This window comes from Pelophylax lessonae (genome assembly GCF_965119305.1).
Source record: "Pelophylax lessonae genome assembly, chromosome: 4".
NCBI classification, from domain to species: Eukaryota; Metazoa; Chordata; class Amphibia; order Anura; family Ranidae; genus Pelophylax; species Pelophylax lessonae.
The window spans coordinates 548,872,212-548,890,275 of NC_138771.1; positions in this window are offsets into that span (position 1 = coordinate 548,872,212).

An 18,064-nucleotide genomic window follows, 5' to 3' on the forward strand; every position below is an offset into this window, starting at 1 on the left:
TAGATGCAGCCAAGGCCTTTGACACCTTGAAATGGTCTTACCTCAAAGCTGTCCGTGACAAATTTGAGTTGGTCTCTGCTTTAATTAAGTGGATACATTGGCTTTGCCATAGCCTTAAAGCAGAGTTCCACCTAAAACAAAAAAAAATACATAAAAATACCCCCGGGACAGTCAGGGCTAGTACATTCCACAATGGATAGCCTCTGAACTGTCCCAGGTTGCACTTACCTTTTAGAAGAAATATTTACCTTGAACATGTATTGTCCAGCACTGCCATCTCAGGTGTGGCCAGCTGAAGCCAGCGCGATCCTCTTCTGCGTCCTCTTCCGTCCTCTTCGGTCCCACGATGCACTGCACCGGCCCCGCCGTCACTTCCGGGGCTGCAGCGTCATCCCTGCACAGCTTCTGGGCATGCCCAGAAGCTGTTTAGCAAGGTATGACGTCCCTGCACCGGAACTGACATCGGGGCCGGTGCAGGAGCATCGATTCCTGGGAGCGATGACGTTCAGCTCCCAGGAATCATTGCAAGCCAGGAAGTGATGACTCGCCGTGGCAGCCGAGGGAGGAAGAGGAAGTAAGGTAAGTATATTATCTTCTAAAACAAGGTAAGTAAAAAAAAATTGCGATTATCCATTTGTTTTTCAGGTGACCTGGAGCAAGAAAATGGACTGAAGATAAATTTTAGGGTGGAACTCCACTTTAAGGCCCTATTCACACCTCAGCATTTTGTAGCTTGAAGCTCAGAGCTCCAAAACGATGGAGGAGACAAAATCAGTGGGATAGTAGGCAGGAATTTTGTCATTAACCTTTACACATTTAAAGAGTCCTTCTAAATAAATAATGCAGCACATAGCTTTGTAAAATAATTGGCCGCGGCCGTTTCAACATCAAAACACTTTGACAACCTAGCCACTACAGCTCAGGCTGTATCAATAAATAATTCAGCCGAATTTCATAACTCCCAACTTCAAAGCCAAGTCATAGCAAAATTCTTTATCACTTAATAACAAACCGTCCCCCTTTGTATAACAACAAAGGTGACCCACCACATAATAACAGCCGCAACATAAAGGGGAGGGAGGGATGGGGAACACCACAGCTGTGCCTTCTGAGGTGAATGAGCCCCGCTGCGACAGAACCCCCTTTATATAGGCCCCCCAGGCTGTTCTAGAATCTTCCCCTGCAGCCACGTGTCCCTGCAGGTGAGCCAAGTCACCTGCCAGTCCACGGGACCCCTTACTCTACAGTGAGGGGAATTGAAACTTCCTCTTCCCGCCTCTTTTCCACGAGAATGCAATAGAATGCATTAAGATAAAAAACCTTTCTGACTTTACAACTCCTTTAACTCTAACCCCTTACACTAACAAAAAAAAAAAATAATGACCGACCCCATGGAGACTAAATGAAACCCTTCTAAGCAACCCCTCAAACTGTTTTGATATAGAACAACAGCTCAAGGAATATTTCACTGCAAATGTTCCGGAGGACACTTCCCCAGTGACTAACTGGGCGGCACACAAAGCCACGATGAGAGGCTATTTGATCCAAATAGCTTAACGTCTCAAAAATAACTCAGATTCTCTTATACGCGATAAAGAAAAGGAGTAGTCTGACCTACTGACCCGACAAACAAAAAATGTAGACCTGGGTCCGGCTGGAACCGAAACTTTGCCTGATGACCAGGACGGAAAAGAGTCTTAGATGGACACAAGCCTCCTTTTACACATTAAAGGATAAACCCATAAACTGACGCTTCGCTTTTGGCAAACGGGACTACCCAAGATCAGACAAGCGAATGGTAACCTGACCCAAAATCCACAGACGGTCATGTATTTGTTTCATGCCTATTATTCTTTTCTGTACGGTGCCCAAGAGAACCCGCTGCCTTGGGCCATGGATGGCTTTCTTAAAGATCTCGCTCTCCCTTCTCTCTCGGCATCTCATTGGGAGGTTTTGGCAAAGGAGATCACAATGGAGGAGGTACTGGAGGTGATTAAACAAGCTAGGCCCTCGAAGGCTTCTCTGCTGCATACTATAAAAAGTTTGTGGAACAGTTGGCACTACACCTCCTTCACTTTTTTAGGGTGAAATGTAACGGTGCGGCCCTTGATGTAGACTCTAACAGAGCCAATATATGCTTAATACCCAAACCGGATAAGGATCATACCCAATGCCCAATTATCGCCCAATATCCCTGATCAATAATGACTTGAAATTTCTAACCAAAATATATGCAAACAGGTTGAATACCTTCCTGACACAATATACTCATACTGACCAGGTCATATTTGTCCCGAGACAGGCTGCAGATCAGATAAGACGAGCAATAGATTTAATCACTGTGTTTCAATCTAACTGGGATGGCGAGAGTCCATTGCAGGGTATGCTTTTATCACTGCACCTACAGAAGGCCTTTCCTTTTTCATATATTGAGAAAGTGGAAGTGGGGACCAAAATTTCTTAATCTTCTAAAAGCGCTGTACTCAAACCCGTCAGCTAACATTGTGGGGCATGGGCGTATCTCGGATCCGCTGCAAATCTGTAGAGGAACTAGGCAGGGATGTCCTCTCTCACAGCTCCTCTTCGTGATAGCTATCGAAATGCTGGCTATAGCTGTAAGATCTAACCCCAACATACACGGAGTGGAAAGCGGAGGCAGAACCTATAAATGTGGCTTGTTTGCCAATGACATGCTGCTATTTATAACAGACCCTTTTATGACCCTGCCTAACTTATTTGCCTTATTGGCCAATTTCTGAGTTGTTTCTGGGCTGAAGGTTAATCAAGCGAAATTGGAGACGTTAAACGTAAATCTTCCATATACAAATCTAAACTCTATACGGCCATCCTTTTCCTTTAAATGGTGCATGCAGACACTTCCATATCTTGGAGTTAGATTGACGTCCGACGTTGCCACACTGTTTCGCGCAAATTACACACCTTTATATGACTCTACAGAATGTGATCTGAAGACCTGGCAGACCTATGGTCTTTCCTGGTTTGGTAGAATTGCAGCAGTTATGATGATGGTTCTTCCCCGCATACTGTACTACTTCAGATCCCTCCCGATTCAGGTGTCACCCGCTTTTTTTCCGACAGTTACAATCTCTAATCTATAAATGTATTTGGAATAAGGGTGGGTGTAGAGTAGCCTGGTCTACTTTGTATAGATCTAAATGGAGAGGGGAGGCTGGGAGTTCCTTATGAAAAAAATAAAAATTACATAAAGTTTCCCCTAGTTTGTAGACGCGACAACTTTTGCGCAAACCAATCAAAAATCGCTTATTTTTACCAAAAATATGTAGCAGAATACAAATTGGCCTAAAAGGATGAAAAAGTTAGATTTTTAAATTTTTTTTGGGAATGTTATATAGCAGAATGTTAAAAATATTGTCTTTTTTTTTTTCAGAATCATCTCTTTTTTTTGTTTATAGCGCAAAAAATAAAAACCGCATAGTTGATCAAATACCACCAAAAGAAATCTCTATTTGTGGGAAAAAAAGGATATCAATTTTATTTTGGTACAGTGTAGCATGACCAGCCAATTTTCCGTAAAAATAACGCAATGCCGAATCGCAAAAAATGGCCTGGTCATTAAGGGGGCAAATCCTTCCGGTCCAGAACTGGTTAAAGTGATACTAAACAGAGAAGTGCTAATTGCCATAATTTATCCACATAAATCATATATATCATGCCACTGTATTTTTTGAAAAATCTTTTAAGTACCTTATTCCTGCAGCACTTTTTTGTGTGGTCACGTGATCTTTCTCTGTTCTTTGGCACCTGCAGGTAAAGATCCCTGGGGGGGTGGGGACTTCTATTACTCTGCTGACATCTCTACAGTATAAGGACCCTTTCACACATACGGACCGTTCATCTCATCAGTTCAGGCACTTTTTTTGTCATCGTTTTTTTTTCAGTCAACAACAGTTTCAGTTTCACATCCGTTTTTCATCAGTTTCACATCCTTTTTTTTTATCAGTTGTCATCTGTTGTCATCCGGGTTTTGTATGATTTGTTTTTTTAACAAATGAAAAATAGGGCTTTTATCCATTCAAAAAAAGGGATGTTGACGGAAGTGGATGAAAAAGGATGTAAATGGATGATCATCTGTTTTTGCATAGAGATGCATTAATATCTGTTTTCCATCTGTCATCGCATGGATGAAAAACAGACGAATGGTCGGTATGTGTGAAAAGGGCCTAAGTCTGTGTTTGGCCAGCCCTGATTGGTGCTGTGCCAGTCACATGACTAAAGAACCTGTTTCAGAAGAGCAATTCAAAATAAATCATAAATAAGAAATAACTGTTTTACAGCTCCCAATAAATCTTTATTGAACATCAAATGCGTATTTTTTGTGTAATAATTTGGTGTAGGCGTAGGTTGAGTCAGAGATGATTGACGCCAGCTTTCATTTTGTTCAGAAAGCATCTGCATCCAACTTTTTTTTTACTTTACAGGTATTAGCGATTACATTTGATATGTTTAATACTGATTTATATTAAAACTAAGTGTTTTGTGAGTTTCTTAGTGAATGTACTCAATCAGCATACTATATTCCGCTCCCATAGTGTTTAGCAATAGGAGGACATGGAGGAGGAGGGAGGGAGGGGAGTGTTATTTCCCACTGTGTATACACCCACATGTTTCACTCTATAGTCACATGGGCTGCTCAGATTAGGAAAAGGAGGACACAAAGAGCTTAGAAAGGAACTGAAATTGAGAATGCTCCGTAGAGGACACCAGCTGGTCTACACAATCTCAACCTGCAGCGGGGACACAGAGAAGATGGAACAGCTGAAGGCAAGATCAACCAGGTATATATCACTCTACACAAAACAAATGCTGAAGTGGCGTTGTGAGTATAAACACGCTGTTATTTGCATGTAATGGAAGTTTTTCATAGTCTGGGTTTAATGACACATTAAAGATATTTAGAGGAGTATGTAAGCTTATATACAGATAATATGGTGCTTTACCTAGCAGACCAACACACAGCCCTGAATATTATTGTTGAATCAGATTACTAGTTTGGCCCTTTTATTTACTGGACCAAGCCAACTATGTTTACATTCAATTCACAACAATTTAGCATATCCCTTATTAACAGCAATACCATTAACATAACTGAGATTACGGAATTACCTAAATATGTTATTCCTAACATAAACCCTTCAGCTACCCAAGTTTAAGATCTTCTTTGCATGGGGAATTAAAAACCTCTCCCAGTGATTTGTATCAATCAATAAAAAAATGTTATTACAAATTTTATAATTGGTAACATTTTTTTGTCCTTCTTAAGACCCCTACATACTGTATATATTATTGAAGATACTGATGAGATTTCGCTCTATTTTATTCTGCACCCCTGTGCTCAAGTAGTCTATGATCCTGATTTCATCAAGACTATAGCAGGGTCCACAGCCTTGCTCTGGACGTGATGACTTCGAGGGACAGTCCACCGCCGGATCATGGGGAAGCGTTGTCTGTCAGAGGACTGAATGATCAGGTAAGTGAAAATATCCTCTCTCCTAGACAAAACAAGCTATAAACTCTTGCAATGCGGGCACAGCCTCGCTGCAAGGAATCATTTATTCTGCTCAGAGTTTGGCTTTAATGTAGAAAAAATATTTTTTATAATGGCAAGAAGAGATCCTGGATCGTAATGAAGATTAGGTGGGGTGCCTGGAGGTTCCAAACAGGCTTTCACAATGTGTCAGAGACAGACAAATTCAAAGAGAGTTAGCCTTGTGCTGCTTTCCTTACCCCAAATAGAATGGTGAAAGTTTCTTCTACACTCCTCTCTGCCAGTCCCAAATACTCAAGTTTACAAGCCTCTTTCCTGCATTTGGTATGAGATTGGAGCACTTTCTTAAAGCGGAGTTCCGGCCGCAAAATCGTTACATTAGATTTTGTGCCATCCGCTTCCTTATTGTCACCTGAAAAAGAATTGGATATTCCCGATTTTTTTTTTTTACTTACCTTGTTTCAGAAGAAAATATACTCACCTTTCCTTCCACTTCCTCCCTCTGTGGCCGCAGGCCCGCGCTGTCACTTCCTGTCCTGCAATGCGTCCTGGAAGCTCTTACTCATCACTCCCAGGAGGCAATGGGCAGTGATATAGGTGGCTTGGCTCCTCTCACAGCTTGCACAATGAGCTAGAACCAGGAAGCAGGGCATACATTTGCATACTGCGGCTTCGGGTGACCAGGACGAAGATAGCGGCGCTCAGCAAACTTTTTATACAGTAAGATTTTATGATTGCTAATCAATTATTAAACTGTCTAAAACCGGATTAGCGGATGTATGAAGGGCGGTGGATCACTGTTTGGGAAGTATTTATAAAAAAAAACAATTCTGTGGCCGGAACTCCACTTTAAGTACATACATGATGTGATGGTCAGCCCTACTAACACTTGTTGAAATACATTGTTCATGTATTTTTGTACAACAACTACAGATATATTCTTCAGTCAGTAGATGGCGGCGTTTATAGGTTTTTAGCTGCATCTATGGTAAACTCTATGTCTTTTCTATATAATAAAGTTCCTGTTTCCTGTCTGCAGTTAAAGCAGAGCTTGGATTGCCAATTTTTGTAGCTGCTGACCTTTAATAAACAAAGCCCATGTGGACTGTGCACTGTTTGTTCTTTGAGCTATATACAGAATATCTAACAACACTTAAAGTAGAACTATGGGTAAAACTTTTATTTTCATTTTGGATCGAGTAAAGTAGAACTATGGGTAAAACTTTTATTTTCATTTTGGATCGAGTAAGGGAGGGTTATGACCCTTCCCTGTCAGATTTTTTGTGTGTCTCATGGTGAAGATTTTCCTTCACTTCCTGTCACATAGCCAAACAGGAAGTGAGAGGAAATCCCTGCAAATTAAGGAAATTCCGTGTCCCCTTTGGAAGATTTCACCCTAATACTTTTCTGGTGACAACCCAAAATTTGGGATTTTCTTTTACTTTCACTTTAAATAATAATGGTTAATAGGACAAATAGAGAGGGCAGATCTCCTTAATGGGGGAACAGACAGAAATAAAAACTGACAGGCGTTCTAATCCATCTCTACTCTATCCAAAACTAAAAAGAAAGTTTTGCCTTTAGTTACACTTTAGCCTACCAACTTGTGTCTTAGGTATACAACATACTTAATAACTTTTCTCTATGAGCTGCTGTTTTTGGCTAGAAAAATAGTGGTATTTCATTGGATATCTGCTCATTCCCCTACAATATCACAATTTTGTCAATATCTCCATATCCTACAAAAAATTGCTATATATGCTCAAAGCGGATGTCTATCTAAATCTGAGAAAGTGTGGACTATCTGAATGCAGTATATCCCCTCTTTACCCCTATCATCAACCATTTCTTGCATCCAACAGGGTTTTACTAGTTGATGGCCATGTGAAGTCCTGAAGCTGTATATTACTGTACATACCCTGGGAACTTCTTCTCCAAGCATAGCACATTGTATCCTTTTTTTTTTATTTAGGCCTCATGCACACAGGGTGTAGAAAAAAAATATAGCTGCAATGCCAGTACCGACGCAAAGAAAATGCGGCTGTAAAAACGCGCCTTTAGAAGCGTTTTGCATTGGCGCTAATGCGTGTTTTTCTGCATTAGCATTTAGCAGGGTTTCTCTGCCCTCTTCTATTTTCCACTCCCAAATCCAATTACTACAACTTAAAAACGCTTGATTTGGCCTAACGCTATATACAGCATTACCAGGCGTTTAGACGTGTCAGGCGTTTTTACAGCTGTAACGCTGCTACTCCAGAACGCACTGGTCCTACGTTTTTTTACAGCTTGAAAACACCTATGTCACTTACAGCTCCTAAAAGCCTATGTGTGTAGGGACACTTAGAATAGCATGGAGAGACGTATTTAAATGCCTGTCGCCCCTAGGAGCAGCTGTAAAAATGTCCAGTGTGCATGAGGCCTTAAATGTACTGTATAGTTTTTTTTTTTTGTTGCTCCCTTATACATTTAAATACACAACATATTTACAATTGTTATTGTCAGCTATTAGCGTTCATGATTGTTATCTGTGAATTCAACAATGACTACTGTTATTGCAAACTTTAATGTACTGTACTATAACTTACTATATCATTGATGTACATTTGTAAAGACCTGTATCATAACTCCCAACTGTCCTTTATTTTGAGGGACAAAGTCCCTTTGTCCCTCTTTCCTCCTGATTTGTCCCTCCTTTTGGTCTGATCTATACTGCTCAAAAAAATGAAAGGAACACTTTGAAAACACTTTAGATCTCAATGGGGAAAAATATCATGCTGGATATCGATACTGATATGGACTGAGTATTGTGTTAGGAACGAAAGGATGCCACATCGTTGATGGAAATGAAAATTATCAACCTACAGAGGGTTGAATTCAAAGACACTTTGAAGTGAAAAAATGATGCAGCAGGCTAGCCCATTTTGCTTAAATTTCATTGCAGAAACTCAAATGGTACTCAGTAGTTTGTATGGCCCCCCACGTGCTTGTATGCATGCCTGACAACGTCGGGGCATGCTCCTAATGAGACAATGAATGGTGTCCTGGGGTATTTCCTCCCAGATCTGGACAAGGGCATCACTGAGCTCCTGAACAGACTGAGGTGCAATCTGGTGGAGTTGGATGGAGCGAAACATATTGTCCCAGATGTGTTCTTTTGGATTTATGTCAGGTGAGCATGGGGGCCATTCAATGGTATCAATTCCTTTATCCTCAAGGAACTGGCTGCATACTCTCGTCACATGAGGCCGGGCATTGTCATGCACCAGGAGGAACCCAGGACCCACTGCACCAGCGAAGGGTCTGACAATGGGTCCAGTGGGACCTGCCAATTATGTTGTTCAATGGCAAATGTTAATCAAGCTCCATGGTGCTGGGCAGTGAGCACAGGGCCCACTAGAGGACGTCGGGCCCTCAGCCCACCCTCATGAAGTCTGTTTCTGATTGTTTGATTAGAGACATTTACACCAGTGGCCTACTGGAGGTCATTTTGTAGGGCTCTGGCAGTGCCCATGCTGTTCCTCCTTGCACAAAGGAGCAGATACCGGTCCTGCTGATGGATTAAGGACCTTCTACAGCCCTGTCCAGCTCACCTAGAGTAACTGCCTGTCTCCTAGAATCTCCTCCATGCTCTTGGGACTTTGCTGGGAGACACAGCACACCTTCTGGCAATGGCACATATTGATGTGCCATCCTGGAGGAGTTGGACTGCCTGTGCAAACTCTATAGGGTCCAGGTATCGCCACGTGCTACTAGTAGTGACACTGACCCTAGCCAAATGCAAAACTAGTGAAAAACTGTCAGAAAAGTTGAGTTAGAAAAAAATGTCAGTGGCCTTCACCTGTAAAACCATTCCTATTTTGGAGGTCGTCTCATTGTTGCCCATCTGGTGCACCTGTTGTTAATGAAATTAACACCAAAGCAGCTGAAACTGATTACCAAGCCCCTCTGCTACTTAACTGACCAGATCAATATCCCAGGAGTTTAATTTACTTGATGCTATACTCTGATTAAAAAGTGTTCCTTTAATTTTTTTCAGCAGTGTATATAGTTATATATAAAATGCATTACTTATCTATCATAATGTGTTTTACATCGCTAAATCTTTCAACCAATTTCTAAATTGCTGCATTTGTAAATTCCAAAAGCCAATATAAAGGAATAGTGGTAAAAAAGCACTTGTGGGTTTAACCAATTATTTTTTTTGTGCAATTCTCCTTTAAGGCAGTGGTTCTCAAATCCGGTCCTCGGGACCCACCAACAGGCCAGGTTTGCAAGATAACTAAATTACATCACAGGTGATCTCATTTGCTTCTCAGTGATTGCAGTATTCTAGTCTGCATCCCCCAAGGTAATACTTAAAATCTGGCCTGTTAGTGGGTCCCGAGGACCGGATTTGAGAACCACTGCTTTAAGGGACTGTGTCCTATGCCTACATAATTTTTCTAATAGGTGCTCCTCATTCAGCTAGGTGCTAAGAAACCAGCATATCAGGGCCGCAGCGGGCCCAGTACATGAAACTACGTAGTGGTATTGGTTGGGTGAGATAGGAGTCTCGTGTACTGGGTCCACTGTGGCCCTGATATGCTGGTTTCTTAGCACCTAACTTAATGCAATTCATTGACTTACTATATGTAAGTGCAATACCTGTTGGTTTTTTTACATTATATGATCAAATTTTATCATACGTTATTGCACTATTAGAGTGTCCCTCTTTTGTTTTATATACACTGGAGCTATACATTCACCTCTAAGATTGGAGAATGTTGTTGAATTACTCACAACCCTGAAGGGTACAAATCTCTATTGCTGAGCATGAGAGTGTGAAGCAAATATTGTTGGCGAGCAGAGATGTATAGTAACGAAGTAGAACTACTTAAGTACTGTACTTAAGTACCGAAATGCGGTATCTGTACTTTCCTAGAGTAGAATTTTTTTCTCCTACTTCTACTTTTACTTCACTACATTTTTTCGATGATTTCGATACTTCTACTCAAGTATTTTTTTTTTTGTGCTGCATAGTTACTCGTTACTTTTAAAAAAATTACCACTGCCAGAACAGTAGATGGCAGGTTGCATAAAGCTCAAAAAAATGTGTATAATGTCATTTGTAAATCAGCGCATACGGAAATAAAGGCTGTGTATAATAAAAGCTGCTATACCAAATCTTTCCAATAAAAAGAAAATATGAAACAAACAAATAAATGGTGCTACAGCGCTTAAAGTGCATCAAGAAACTACTAACAAACACAGGTTAATCATTTGAAATAATAAAAAACAATATGATGTTCAAACGTTTGACTTCTTTCTTTAATAACTACATAACACAGTACTTGTACTTCTACTTTCAGTACTTGAGTAGAATTTTTTTTTCAAAACTACTGGTACTTTTTACTTTTAGTACTTAAGTAGCAAATTTTTTTAAAAAACTACTTGCAATACTTAAGTAAAAAAATTTTTGAATACTTTAGTACTTCTACTTAAGTAACTTTTTCTGCGAGCACTTCCACTTCTACTTAAGTCACTTTTTGATCGAGCACTTGTACTTTTACTCAAGTAGAACTTTCGAGTACTTTATACAAGTCTGTTGGCGAGTGTACACCTTATGGGGAAGCAGTAACACGTTTTGCACGTGGTGTGGTGTAGAGACTATTCAATCAATAACACTTGATTTTTCACGGACTGATTTATGTACATATTCCACCATGGATATGTTCCCTTTGGATTTTATTTGATCCTATGCACTCTTTTATCACATGGTGTTATTCATTGTTAGTAACCATTATTGTTAGCGCCACTAGTTACCTTTACTTTTATTTATTGGTAGATTTGTTATTTATTTATCGCTATGTAAAGTGGCAGCTATATTTTGTTTTATACATTTATTATCTCACTTTATACATTTATTATCTTACTGTGGCGCAGTGGTAGGATCTGAAAGCAAGGTTTGATTTCAGATCCTGGGGGGTAATAATGCTGTATACAGTACCTGTGCTATTTCTGCAGATAATCAATACAAGCTTTTTGTGACAAACCAAAAAAAAAAGGCTATAATAAAAGTAACAAAACTATACATTTTCAACCATATGCTAAAAGCAGGCTGTTTTAAATTATATGGGAGTTTACCTTATTTTCAGTTACAGTAGGTTAGCAGATCATTTACTCCCTTCGTGTAATGCTGGCCATACACTAGCCCAAAATCTTCAAAAATCTATCATTTGGTCCGTTCGTTCGTTCGTTTTTCGTCCAGTTAATTGGCACAAATAGAAAATCGGTTTTAACTTTTCAGAGCTCAAAAATCGAAGGAACAGTTTGGAAAACGATAAATTGAAAGGTTAATGTGTTTCTCGCCTGAACTGTTTGCACTAGGCATATGTGACAAAAAAAACTGATTAATTTATCTCCATTGAACGATTTATTGATCAAAATTTGGTCATTACATGATGGCACGATCGTCTGCTCTCATGGCTGAAGGTTCATTTTTCGAAAAATGGGTTTGAACGATTTTTCAGCTGGTGTATGGCCAGCATTAAACCTCGTACACACGATCAGATTATCGGACTAATTTTCGTCCATTTTTTTGTTGCATGCTAGTCTCAAATGGAAAGTGAAGAGGTTACTTTCATACAAAAATTCTCCTACGACAGAATTCAACTTCAGAAGTGATGTTATGTGTTGAATTGTTTTGTATGTGTTCTTTCATTTCTGAGCATGCGTAATCAGGCTCTTACAATTTTTTTGGGACGAAAACTACTAATTAAAGAGGTTGTAAACCCAAACATTATTTTTTTTTTAATCTGAAATCGCATACTAGCTCATTATGAAATACTTACCTTAGAACGAGTCCCCGCCGTGCCGCCCGCTTACCTCTATTTTGGGCGACATGTTCAGTCGCCCATCTTCCGGGATCGCGGCATCCGGCCATCTGATTGGCCGGAGCCGCGGTGACGTCACTCCCGCGCACGCGCGCGGGAGCCGACGGTCACGGCACGGGGCTCTGAAGGAACGGCACCAGCGGCCGTTCCTTCAGAGCGCATGCACCAGTGATGTCACTGGCTGCATTTAAGGTAAATATCTCCTAAACGGAACATGTTTAGGAGATATTTACACTACCTATAGGTAAGCCTTATCATAGGCTTACCTATAGGTACAAGTTGCAGAGGAGGGTTTACTTCCTCTTTAAACAAAAATCGGACGTTGTGTTCACGAGTACGAGAAAAATGTTATAGCCTGCACATTCAGTTTTTGCCATATGAAAATTCATAATCGGCTGTCGAAAGCACTATACGAATGATCTGAAAGTCTGCAGATCATTCATCTGAAGAAATTTTACTTCTGATTTTCTACGGGCCTTTAGTCTAGTAGTTATTACCAGTAAAAAGAAATAAGACCCACATCGCCATCTAGTGACATAATGAAATTAAATGCATGAAACAAGAAATACAGGAAAATATCTAGGAGACTGGATCAGTTCACAAGGGTCTGTATGACCAACATAGATGTTTCCGTCATCCTAGAGGTGTAAATGATTAACATAGGGCCTTTGAACTATAGCTTAGGGCAGATAAAAGCCTGGCAGGAGCATATTTTAGTTATTTTGTAGTGAATTTGTGGTCTTTGTACGTGACCATGTCATTTAATTTTTAAAAGAACTGCAGCAAGTCCAGCATCCCCCTAAAAGAATAGGGTTTACATATTAAACTTGTAAATAAGGTAACAAAGAAAATGAGGATTGTGAGTAAGAGGTTAGAAGGGTTTAGCTATTATTAGTATAGATAGCAGTTTCACATTACAGTAATACCAATTATGGAAAATGTGTGACAATTAGCAGAGAAGTTTATATAACCAGTTAGCGGGCAGGCGAATACTGGATACTACAAAGCCATTCCAGAACCTCACATTTCGTTCAGACTGTAATACAATACAAAACTCTAAAGTGAAAAAACTTTTCTCCAAATAATAAAAAATAAATGATAAAAGTGCTCAGTACCAGATAAGTTAGTGATATCCAATATGACAAGTCCATTTAGCATGTGTTAAAGTGCCTTGTTATTATCTTCAGCAACAATATCCAAATCCTGTGTAAGATATAGATACTAGGGAATAGACCAATTATCAGCAAGGCCAAAATATTGAGGGCCGATATGCACTTTCCCCGATATATCGGTATCGGCCCGGGAACTGGCCGATATTTTTGTGACTTCATTCTGCCTTCTCAGGCCGCCTCCCTTGCCTTGGACAGCCTCGTATGGAGTTGGGACTAGTCTCGCAGGAGTGTATCACAGTCATACATCCACCCACAGCAGCCCGGTGCCAGCCAGCCACCCACATCCACAGGCCCTGTACCAGCCAGCCACCCACAGACCCTGTACCAGCCACCCACAGGCCCTGTACCTGGCAGCCACAGGCATTGTAACAGCCAACCTGCCACCCACAGGCCCTGTACCAGCCACCCACAGGCCCTGTACCTGCCAGCCACAGGCACTGTACCAGCCAACCAGCCACCCACAGGCCCTGTACCAGCCAGCCACCCACAGCCTCTGTGCCAGCCATCCACCCACCACAGGGTGCCAGACAGTCAGCCACCCACAGACAGGGTGCCAGACAACCAGCCACCCACAGACAGGGTGCCAGACAGCCAGCCACCCACAGGCCCTGTACCAGCCAGCCACCCACAGCCCCTGTGCCAGCCACCCACCTACCACAGGGTGCCAGCCAGCCACCCACCACAGGGTGCCAGACAGCCAGCCACCCACCACAGGGTGCCAGACAGCAAGACACCCACCACAGGGTGCCAGACAGTCAGCCACCCACCACAGGGTGCCAGACAGCCAGCCACCCACCACAGGGTGCCAGCCAGCCAGCTACCCACCACAGGGTGCCAGCAAGCCAGCCATTAAGCATTAAACAAAAATGAACATGTTCAGTACCAGATTTGTCAAAAATTTTCTTTATTTTCAAAACTTTAAATGTACAAAATATCGGCCGATACTGATACGTTGTGACCAAATATTGGTATCGGCCCTGAAAAAACCATATCGGTCTTTCCCTAATAGATACCCACTCACCAGATGGTGTTGACACTCTTGTACAACAAATGGAGTCAAAATGGCTTAGTCGTCACCCAGGGAGCAGGGGGTATCCTCTGGCCGCTCTCCGGTATCCTTTCCTCGTGGCGATGTCACCAATAGCTCCAGTGGCAAGATTTCAGAGGTGGAGAAAGAAAGAGAATGACGGGCTTCTCATAGCGTAACATAGTTTCAAATTTATTGTAAAAACATCCGTTATCTGTTTACATGCATAAACACTCCAAAACATAGGTATCCACCTTATGCACTGAAAGCAGAGGGCAAGGTCTGTCAGCAATCAACACAGGGCTCCTGTGTTCCTCCTATTTAGGAACACAGGTCCCTGTGTTGATTCCATAAGCCCCCCCCCCCCCCACACACACACAGTTAGAAAGCATCCAGGCATACATTTAACCCTTTGATCGCCCCTGGTGTTAACCTCTTCCCTGCCAGTGTCATTAGTACAGTAACAGTGCATATTTTTAGCCCTGATTACTGTAGTAATATCACTGGTCCCCCCCAAAAAATGTCAGTTAGGGGTCCGATCTGACTTAAAATGATGAAAAAATTTGGTTTCTAAATTTCTTTTATTGGGAATGTTATATAGCAGAAAGTAAAAAATATTCTTTTTTTTTTTTCAAAATTGTCGCTCTTTTTTGATTATAGCGCAAAAAATAAAAAAATCACAGAGGTGATTAAATACCACCAAAAGAAAGCTCTATTTGTGGGAAAAAAAGGACATCAATTTTATTTGGGTACAACTTCGCGCGACCGCGCAATTGTCAGTTAAAATAACGCAGTGCCGAATCACAAAAAATGGCCTGGTCATTAAGGAGGTAACACCTTTCGGTCCTTGAGTGGTTAACACCTGCTGAAAAGACTTGTCATATTGGATATCACTTACTTATCTGATACCGAGTACATGACTTTTATCATTTATTTTGTATTAATTGGATAAATGTTTTTTTCACTTTAGAGTTATATACAGTAAAACCTTGGTTTGAGAGCATTTTGCAAGACAAGCAAAATTTTTTCATAAATTTTGACTTGATAAACAAGCGATGTCTTGATATACAAGTAGCGTTATGTCACACCTGAATATAAAAAAAAGAGAGGTGCCTCTAAGTGTAGAAATATGGTTACATTTAATGAAGGCTCAACATTTAGCAATCCACATGGTTGATGATGAAAACAGGCACATCTAAGCATGCCAGCATCTGGGGTAATGCTGTCCACATAGACCGTCCTCTGCCCCGCCATTGACGTTATCCCTTCCACGCTGTGCTCCAAACCTCGCTTTCAGATCGCTCTTCTGCAGGGTAGTATTCCCGGTCACGACTGCAGACTGACGGCGGAAAGAGTCGGCGGTGAGGAGGATGGTTTACTGTATGTGGACAGCTTTACCCCGGATGCCTGCATGCTTAGATGTGCCTCTTTTTTTTTTTAAATCAGAAACAAAGTTTATTAAAGAAGACAGGCTTCACAGAAAACATGCATTTGTACAGAGGAAGGTACATCCAAATACCATGAGCATTACACATCCGCAAGAACAGACCCTCACTGAAAAAGTTAGCCAACTAAGCATATCATCAAGACATCCTTTAACCCCCCCCCCCCCCCCCGCGGTGCCCACCCACCAATAGCAGAAACATTACATTACTTTAGCAATCAATCAAGAATCAAGTCAGCAGGAGCCAAACCCGGTAGTGCCAGCCAACCACCCCAAATTCTGTCATATCTAAGCGGTGACCCTCTATGTTGGTATATCATACATTCACATCTTAGAGTGACACCCATGGCATGTACCCACATCTCTAGTGTGGGAAGGGACAGAAAATCCAATGTTGCAAAATGAGTTTGCGGGCCTGAAACAGAGCCCTGGACACCACCAATCTAACATTGACGTCTGATGTATATTCCTCCACCCTACCAAGGAGGCAAGGTTTTGGGTCCACCGGTACAGACAGGAGGTAAGCAGTATTAACAGAACGGACCACTGCCGTCCAATAACTTTGAAGCTTAGGGCAATGCCACAAGAGGTGAATGAGATTGCCGCAGTCTCCTTTACACTGGGTAGATGTGCCTTTTTTAATCATCAACCATGTGAGTTGCTAAATGTTGAACCTTTATTAAATGTAACTATATTGCTACACTTAGAGGCACTCTCTTCTCTTTTTTAATCAGTAGCTCCTGCTGGATTTTGCTTTTAATCCCCTTGTGGAGCCTTCAACATGGACATTTTATGAGTTACACAACTTATCTCATTGCTATAATATTTTTATATGGAGTATAAACTGGTTGTGGAACTAATCATCTGTGTTTCCATTAATTCTTATGGGGAAATTCACTTTGATATAAGAGTGCTTTGGATTACAAGCATGTTTCCAGAACGAATTATGCTCCCAATTCAAGGTTTTACTGTATATATTATATAAAATCAACGCCACACCAAGCATGTTTTTTTATTCGTGGATCGAAATTTAGCTGGTTCCTGCTGAACTGGCTGTATTTCGATCCATGTATGGCCAGCTAAACAGAGGATTTCCCCTAATTTTTTGTTTTAACTCCAGAAGAGCAAGTGAAGGGTCATTTTCCCAATGGGACACAGGCAGATCCCAACCTTTGTCTTTGGAAAAAAGAAACTGACTAGAGTTTAAACTCTTCACTTCTACAAAGTTGTGGCTTTAGATACATGTTAAGTGTCAGCTCTTCTCTTGTGGCCTAGGTACTTCACAACTACGCTTTCAGGCACTTTCAGTTCCTTTAATTGGTAAAGTGAGTGAAGGGTTGCCTTGTTTTACTATAAGACACTGCCTAGCATTTCAGTTACAAAAGCACTCTCAAAAGTTGACTTCCCTACTGTACAGCTGCCTTAATTGTAGGAATTTGCATTAGATAGTCATTAAAGTGGTTGCAAATAGGGTTGAGCGGACACCTAGATGTCCGTGTTCGACGGGTTCGGCCGAACTTTAAAAAAAAGTCCGGGTCCGTGTCCCGGACTTTTACCGAACTTTTCCCGGACACCGAACCCCATTGAAGTCAATGGGGACCCGAACTTTAAGGCACTAAAATGGCTCTAAAACACCAAAGGAAAGGGCTAGAGTGCTGCAAATGGCAGCAAAACGTAATTAAGAGCATGGCAAGTGCTCTGCAAACAAATGTGGATAGGGAAATAACTTAAAACAACAAAAAAAACCAGAAAAATAAAACAATGTTCTTCTTCATCTCTGAAGGACGAGGCCCATATGGAGTAGGAGGGAGGTTGAGGTGGTGGTGGATGTGGCGGTGACATAGGCGTGCGCACAGGGTGTGCTGGGTGTGCCTGGGCACACCCTAATCACCTAGGGCACATAGCATTGCCAGTGAGGAGATGGGAAAGATCTCCCTGGGACCTGCTCTGCTCTATTTCTCCTTGCCTACAGGTACATGGCCCCGATACATTACTCTCCCTGCTGGCAAACACATGCATGTG